The following is an 8,234-nucleotide window of genomic DNA, read 5'->3' as shown; positions in this document are numbered from 1 at the left end:
TTGAAAAAAAAAAAACCTGTGTATAAATGGACTTCTGTAGTTCAAACCTGTGTTGTTCAAGGGTCTACTGTATTCTATTATCATTTTACTGTCCATGGGATTAGGAGAGCTGATTCCTCTTTCATTTCTGATACCAGTAATTTGTGTCTCCTCTCTTTTTCTTTTTTTGTTTAAACCCTAACCAGCCTTGATTTCAATGGCAGAGCTCCAGCAACCTGGAAGCACCTCACCAAGCCTCTCAGTGGAGCGGGAAGGGGCAGGGAATTGGAACTCAGAGGCTCAAATCTTAGAGAAGGGCTGATGGCAAGCCTGGGGAGAGGCTGCATGACTGTGGGGAGTCCCCTAGCGCAGGTCGTGGGCCATGAACATGCCTCTGGCCCTGCGCAGGATGGGGTCCTTGGCAGCATCACTGGGGTGCTCCTTGGACGGGATCTCCAGTAGCGCTGCAGTGAAGCACTGGTGGGCATCGAGCGCATGCTGCACCTCTCTGCGATGTACTGGTTGATGAGGATGATGCCGATGTCCTCCCGATTTAGAAACCACCAGAAAGTGTCTTCCGTCTCACTGATGGTAGTATCCTTCTCCACCACCAGGAAATTAGGGTGGTGGTTCTTGTTAAGCTCCCCTATGCCACCCAGCAGGAAGCCAGTCACCGTGTCCTCGTCTCCCATCACCACAATTAGCTTCCCCCTCTCCGCCATCCTCACAGTCAGCAATACTTCAAATATTTTACTTTATTCTCTTTTTGCTTGGATGGTTTCTGAAGATAAGTTCGATTTAATTGTTCTTATTCCTCTGTTGGTAAGACATTATTTTCTCTGGCTTCTTTCAAGATTTTCTGTTTGTCTTTGATTTCCTGCAGTTTGAATATGATATGCCTAGATATCAAATTTTGGGCATTTATCCTGTTTGTTGTGCTCTGAGCTTCCTGGATGTGTGGTTTGGTGTCTGTCTTTCATTTTTGGAAAATCCTCAGCCTTTTTTATTTATTTATTTTAACAACTTTATTGGAGTATAAGTGCTTTACAATGGTGTGTTAGTTTCTGCTTTATATTCTTAGCCTTTAAAACTTCAAATATTTCTTCTGTTCCTTTCTTTCTTCTCCTTTTGGTATTGATATTACATGTATATACACTTCTTGTAATTGTCCCACAGTTCTTGAATATTCTGTTCAGTCTTTTTCATTCATTTTTTTTCCTTTTGTATTTCAGTTTTGGAAGTTTCTATTGATCTATCTTCAAGTTCACTGATTCTTTATGAGTGAATCCATCAAATACATTCATCATTTCTGTTATAGTGTTTTTGATTTCTAGCATTTTCTTTTGATTCTTTCTTAAAGTTTTCATCTCTCTGCTTACATTACCTACCTTTTCTTGCATTTGTCTACTTTTTCCCTGAGAATGCTTAGCATATTAATTGTAGCTATTTTAAATTCTCAGTCTGATAATTCCATATCTGAGTCTGGTTCTGATGCTTCCTTGTTCATTCAGAGTGTGCTTTTTGTCTTTTAGTATGACTTGTGATTTTTTTTATAGCCAAACATGATGTACTGGGTAAAAGGAACTGAGGTCGTATGAGGTTTAAATTTATCTGACTAGGAGGTACACTGTGTATATTTTTTGTTGCAATTGTGGTGTCAGAAGCTAAAATTTCCTCTGGTGTCCTTGCTTTTTCTGTTTGTCTCTCTAGTTTGGAGGGCAGGAGTTTCCCTATGAGCTCCATTCTCTGATGAATACAAGAACTGTTGATTTTTACCTTGAGGAAAGCTTTTTCTAAAAATAAATTTATTTATTTTTGGCTGTGTTGGGTCTTCGTTGCTGTGCGTGGGCTTTCTCTAGTTGAGGCAAGCGTCGGCTACTCTTCCTTGCAGTGTGCAGGCTTCTCATTGCGGTGGCTTCTCTTGTTGCGAAGCACGGGCTCTAGGCTCACAGGCTTCAGTAGTTGTGGCATGTGGGCTCAGTAGTTGTGGCTCGCGGGCTCTAGAGCGCAGGCTCAGTAGTTGTGGCACACGGGCTTAGTCGTTCTGCGGCATGTGGGATCTTCTCGGACTAGGGATTGAACGTGTGTCTCTTGCGCTGGCCAGCATATTCTTAACCACTACGCTGCCAGGGAAGTCCAAAGCTCTTCTTGTGAGTACTTCGAAGCTCTTTATGTGTCAGACCTAAAACTGGAAGTCAGAACCATTTCTTTTTTAAGAGTAGACTTTCTATTCTGACTTAACAAGTAGTTTTCAGATGCAATCTTCTGGGGTTTTTTTGTACTTGGCCTTAAATTTCCAATATAATTCCTACTATCTATATTCTCCAATGTACTGTTGATTAAGTTTAGGCTTGCTACTGTTGAGTTCTAGACTACCAATGGCCCATGTCAATTTTTGAAGAACATATTTGACTTTTATGCCATGCTGAATTATTGTGAAAATCCACCCACCCCAGAAGTCCCCCAGGATTTGGAAGCATCAACTACCTCTGGCACTGGGGACAAAGAGTTGAGCCTCTGAGTTTCCAATCAGCTTTTTGGTTCCTTTGATCTTAATCATGACCGTATAACCAAGATTTATTTAATGAGGCCTGAAAGCTCTTGCTTCCATTTGTAATTGCAATATCCAGACATTGGAACGGAATGGAAGGAATCGAGAATCATTTTCTAGCCTGGTTTTCTCTATTTTATTCTGTCTCTAAACAGTCTGTGCCTCATGGCAAGCAGTCTTTGCTATGGAATGAACTGTGTCCCCCTACAGTCATATGTTTAACCCTAGCCGCACCCCCCACCATGAGACTCTATTGGAGGTAAGGCCTTTAAGGAGGAAGTAAAGGTCAAATGAGGTCATAAGGGTGGAGCTCTAATCTGATAGAACTGATGTCCTTATAAAAAATGAAGAAGCACCAGAGATCGATCTCATCTCTCTCCATCTCTCTCTGTGCCACGTGAGGACTCAGCAAGAAGGTGGCCATCTGCAAGACACAAAGAGGGCTCTCACCAGACACTGAACCCTGCCGGAAACTTGATCTTGAATTTTCCAGCCTCCAAAACTTTGAGAAAATAAATTTCTGTTGTTTAAGTCACCCGGTCTATGATATTTTGTCATGGCAGCCGTAGGAGACCAAGACAGTCCTTTGTTGACTAATGTAACTGGGTTTACTGAGAAGTTTCAGCTTGGTGCAAAATCAAGATAAAGTGGCTTCAGTGTTTCCAATTACTGTCTTCTCTCGTGTACTGCTGGATCTCCCTTTCCAGTACAGCAATATGATCTTATGAAGATTCCCTAGCTTTGTGGCCACTTTTGGGTATAAAAATTTAGTTCAAATTAAAGCATTAATTTCAAAGTTGTTTTAAATCTCATCTCCTTTCCTTATCCTCAGGTCAGGCTTGAGTGGCAGTCCTGACTATGAGATTTGAGATGGAAGGTGTTGGCAGGGTCTGGCTCTGAGACACCTTTTTCCTCTCTCTTTAATAACCCTCTCTGTGGCTATTCCTGCCTCTCTAATACTGACAGGCTGAAGATGCCCTCTGTATGGCAATGCTGAAATATCGATCTGATCATTGGACATACATCTAGTTTCTTCGTGGGTCTCCAAGAAGCCTCTCTATTATGCTGTTCCCTGACAGATGAGGTCCCCATTTAGCAGAACAGCCTATAGCCGCCTGTTGCTAAGGTGCCTCACCTGGCAGCCAGCCTCCTTGATCGGGCTATTAGCAAACTTGCTCTAGCCAGGTAATCTTGGTAGTGACCACTGGAAATTCATGTATTTTCGCATGCCAAAAGGAGGGAATTCAGACTGCTCTATCGCCCTCCCTCTCCCTCCAGTCATCCATACGTGTTTAAGCCTATTCTTCCTTCTCAGAGAAGTACACAAATGAAATCCTAAATTATGTTTAAGATTTTGATTTATGTCAAAAGAGATCTTCAGGAATAAAGAAGACCCCTTAAAACAGGGACCAATTAACAGGCTTGTGAACTCATTTTTGTAACTATTACCTTATCCTCTAATTCTTAAATTGTTATTCAACTTCCACAGGATGAATCTTTTACTTTACTCAACAAATATTTATTGAGTACCCAAGGTATGCAGGGCACATAAATAAAAATGTTCAAGATTGTTCCTGCCTTCAATATATCTAAGGAGAGCTAAAATAGATAAATATTTTTAATCTCAAGGTAAAAGATGACAGGTGACATAAGACAGTGTTAAGAGAATTCAAAAAGGAATAAATAACTATTTTGATTTATCCAGGAAAGACTTAGAGAATGGGACATTTGAGCTGCATAGGAGTTGTATATTCAGAGAAAGAAAAGATACTCTAGATTATAAAACAAAAACATACAAACAAAAGCGATGAAATGGAAAAAACACTTGAAATTGTTGGGGAAAAGATATATATTTTAGTGTATCCCTCTTTGATGTTAAAGTAAATATTGGAAGTGGAAAGATACAAGAATAAAAAGAAGGCATGAAGAAGTAATAAGAACTAATTAAGCAGTTGGATTTTCCCACCTTTAAGTAGGTTCATGTAGCACTTTGCACAGAGTGAATACCGAAAAAGATGTTTTAGCAACTTGACTGCTAAATCCCAACTATGCTTAAACATCTCATTCTTTTCTACTAAATTAATAGACATTAGAATAAGGAGTTTTGAAAGCAGCTTTACATCTTTCTATTTTTTTCTCAGTTGAGCAACTATTCACTATGTATGTCTAGCCGCCATGAGAAATACAAAATCTATAACATAATCTCACCCTACAAGGAGCTTAAATTTTATTTTTTACTTTCCCTGATTTGTTTTGTTTTTGCAAAGATAGCAAAATAACTGACACTAATGAGCCTAATTCAATTATAATTTATTATTAACCACACCCCCTACTGTTACTGTTCTTCTCCCTCCTTTGCTTAAGAAAATGTAGGAATAATTTCTGACATAATGTTAACCTGAGTTGTTACTACTGGTTATTTACTGGAACAGAATAGTTTTATTTTGGTTCTTTTGTCACTGAGAGCCAAAAATGACTTTTTGAATTTCTAATTGGCATATTCTTTCTCTGTGATTTCCATGAATTTTCAGTGACTACTTTTATCAACTATATAGGTATGGCTTATATATAATTTCATTTTCAGAATGAACTGCTAATCAAAATGCTTTTCCCATTTCAAAAACGAAGATACACTAGGTATAAGAAAGTAGGTAAAATAAGGCCCCTTTATTACAGAAATTTTAATTTTAGCGAGATCCCTTACGTCATCTATTCCAGTTTAATTATCCTAACCTTTTGTGTTGATTACCTTGGGCAAGGCATGTTTGAACAAACTTAAGGCAGAGAGAGGCTTGTTAACAACAGTCCATTCCTCAGCAGATGGTAACCACATCCTGCTTGACAATATACATGCTACCTGTAGATGTCACTATACCCTTATAATTCCTCTCAGTGCAGTGACCTATTCATTCCCCTCCACACCCCCCACTTCAGAGTTACAGGAATGAATATTTGAAGAGATCCTGAATTTCTGTTTTCTAAACAGAGAATTGAAAGGTGAAATTTCCCAGAATATAAAATACAAAATTGCAAAGCAGCAATCTCAGAGACAGACAGGTGCGCGCACATGCACACGCCTGCCACCCCCAAAAGGAGTGCTTTCAAAGGTAGATAATTATATTTACCACCTATGTTTCATTAGTCAATTGGATAATCTTTCAGGTTAGAAACAAGATCAAGGCAAGGGGCTTCCCTGGTGGCGCAGTGGTTGAGAGTCCGCTTGCCGATGCAGAGGACACGGGTTCGTGTCCCGGTCCAGGAAGATCCCACATGCCGCGGAGCGGCTGGGCCCGTGAGCCATGGCCACTGAGCCTGCGCGTCCGGAGCCTGTGCTCCGCAACGGGAGAGGCCACAGCGTACCGCGAAAGATCAAGGCAAGAATGTGGCTATTACCTCTCTTTTCTTCTTTATTTACAAATAATCTGTAAAATCTTAGCCTAAAAATAAACAAAATCATGTTTCAACGACTGTTCACTCATAAGATCTTAGAAGAGTTGAATAAAATGGACTTCCTGTTTTGTTTTTGTTTTGTTTTTTCTGCAGTACGCGAGCCTCTCACTGTCGTGGCCCCTCCCATTGCGGAGCACAGGCTCTGGAGGCGCAGGCTCAACGGCCATGGCTCACGGGTCCAGCCGCTCCGCGGCATGTTGGATCCTCCCAGACCGGGGCACGAACCCGTGTCCCCTGCATCGGTAGGCGGACTCTCAACCACTGCACCACCAGGGAAGCCCGGATTTCCTGTTTTAAAAAAAGGATGTGAAAATGATGCTTTGATGGATTAATTAATGGCAGAAGAAATATAAACAAATATGCCTAGTTTTAAGAATAGGTTTTTGCTTTGGCAGCCTTTTGCCTGGGCAACCAAACACTGGGCCCAGTTTTTTGTTTATTGGGCAGTCAGGTCCCCTTTTGTCAATCTGGGCCTAGTGATCACTTTATCACCACTTGTAGTATACCAAAGTGTTCCAGGTGGGAAGAGAAGGATACTCAGACATGACTTGGGCCTTGAAAGTCATCCTTAGCATAACTGCAAAAGGCAGATCTCCCCCATTAAGAAAAACATAGCCCAAGCTGAAGCAGTAAATGATCTCAGCTTTTCAAATCCAAAGAGAGTTGGAGAAAGGGAGCGTCAGTTAATTAAAATCAGCTTTTCAGGTAGGAATGTGAATGTCCAGGCTATCCTCTGGTTGATGCTGATTGCCAAAGGGCACGGCTCAAAAAAAACCCTCTACTGGATCAACAGGAGGATTACGGAGTCATAACCTTCCACACATAGACCCAGAAGAGAGGAAAAATCAAAGAGAGAAAAAAATCAAAATCAAAATCATGTAGTTAGAATGACCATGAGTGAAAAAGTAAGAAAATAAAAATAAAGTAAGGTGTGCAGAATGGAAAAGTCTGAAATAAACCCTATATATGGCTATGGATGTGGACAGAAGTCAATAATAGCAATGCATAATTGGAGTTGGGGTAGCCACTGCCAATGCTATGAAGGCCTTACATTGTAGCTATTTGTAAATATGCTTCATACTCGTCGTTAGTGACTCCTTAGAGGGCTAAAACACAGCCTATTCATCTTGGTTCCCCCATAGCACCTAGCAAATCACCTGGTACCTATTGGATTCTCAAAAAACATTTATTTATTAAATAAACTGAAAGCAAAAGCTATCCAGTGGGAAAAACAAACAGAATGTAGATAGTTCTTGGATGCTGTCAATAAAAAAGAATAGGATGTCAAAAACTAGTTTGAACGTCTCAATTTGGAGATAGTGAAAAAGTTGGTATTGTTGTCAGACACTTGGAATGCAGAAGGGAGATTCAATTTGCATATGAGAGATTCATTTCCTTTGAGAATATATGGGGATGGTACATATTTGATGGAGGAATATAAAATAGACTGGGCTTAAATGTAACTGGTTGGAAATATAAGATGTTAAGAAAGAAGCTGGAGAGGAAGATTTGGGATTCCTAGGTGGAGAGAACACATTTAAATCTTCAGAATGAATGAGATCCCCGAGGAAATGTGTATAACATATTATGCATATGAAGAAGGTCTAAAACTAAAGATTTTTGGATATCTGGAGTCAGAAGGTGGGAGAAGAAGGTGGAATCAGAGCCAGCTGAAGAGAAAATAGTGCTATACTAGCTGAGAAAAGAAAATTGCCAAAAAGGAAACCATATTACTACAATAATGAACAATATATATAATAAAGAATTTAGATGGATAATTTTAAAAGAGCAAACAAACCCCTTTACTAGTTTTTTCCAACAGGTCTTTAGTAGTTGCCTAAGAGAGCTGCCTTACTATGATATATAAGTTAGATATTTCGACAGTTCCTCCAGGAAGGAGTTGGAGGGGTGGGGGGGAGGTTAGTGGGCTAAGTGGTGAGGAAATGGAAACCACATATATAGGCAGAGGGTGTAAATGAAAGATCTCTTAACAGATTGATTACGTAAGGTCAAGGTATATGGATTCACTTTTTTTCACTTGGTGGTCCTTTGCCTTCTCCATGGACAACTGAATTAGAACTGAAACTACACTAACTTCATATATGGATAGCTGAGAGAAGGAAGATACAGCACTAAAACATTTATCCATGATTTTTACATTAAAACAAATATTTATTTAATTTAAAGGTTCTTATACCTCATTTTTCGGGGCAAGGGGGAGTATGGGATGGGCTATTCTGAGTCTTTTGAAAGC

General features: G+C 40.0%; 1 pseudogene; it reads right to left on the bottom strand.

Moving 5' to 3' along the window:
* Nucleotides 1-342: 342 nt before the first annotated feature.
* Nucleotides 343-701, bottom strand: LOC116747955 (annotated as a pseudogene).
* Between the last annotated feature and the right edge of the window lie 7,533 nt (nucleotides 702-8,234).

The sequence above is a fragment of the Phocoena sinus genome, chromosome X, assembly GCF_008692025.1.
Source record: "Phocoena sinus isolate mPhoSin1 chromosome X, mPhoSin1.pri, whole genome shotgun sequence".
Lineage (NCBI taxonomy): Eukaryota > Metazoa > Chordata > Mammalia > Artiodactyla > Phocoenidae > Phocoena > Phocoena sinus.
Note: the sequence above shows the minus strand (reverse complement) of the source record. Positions and strands in the feature narration are given on the sequence as shown.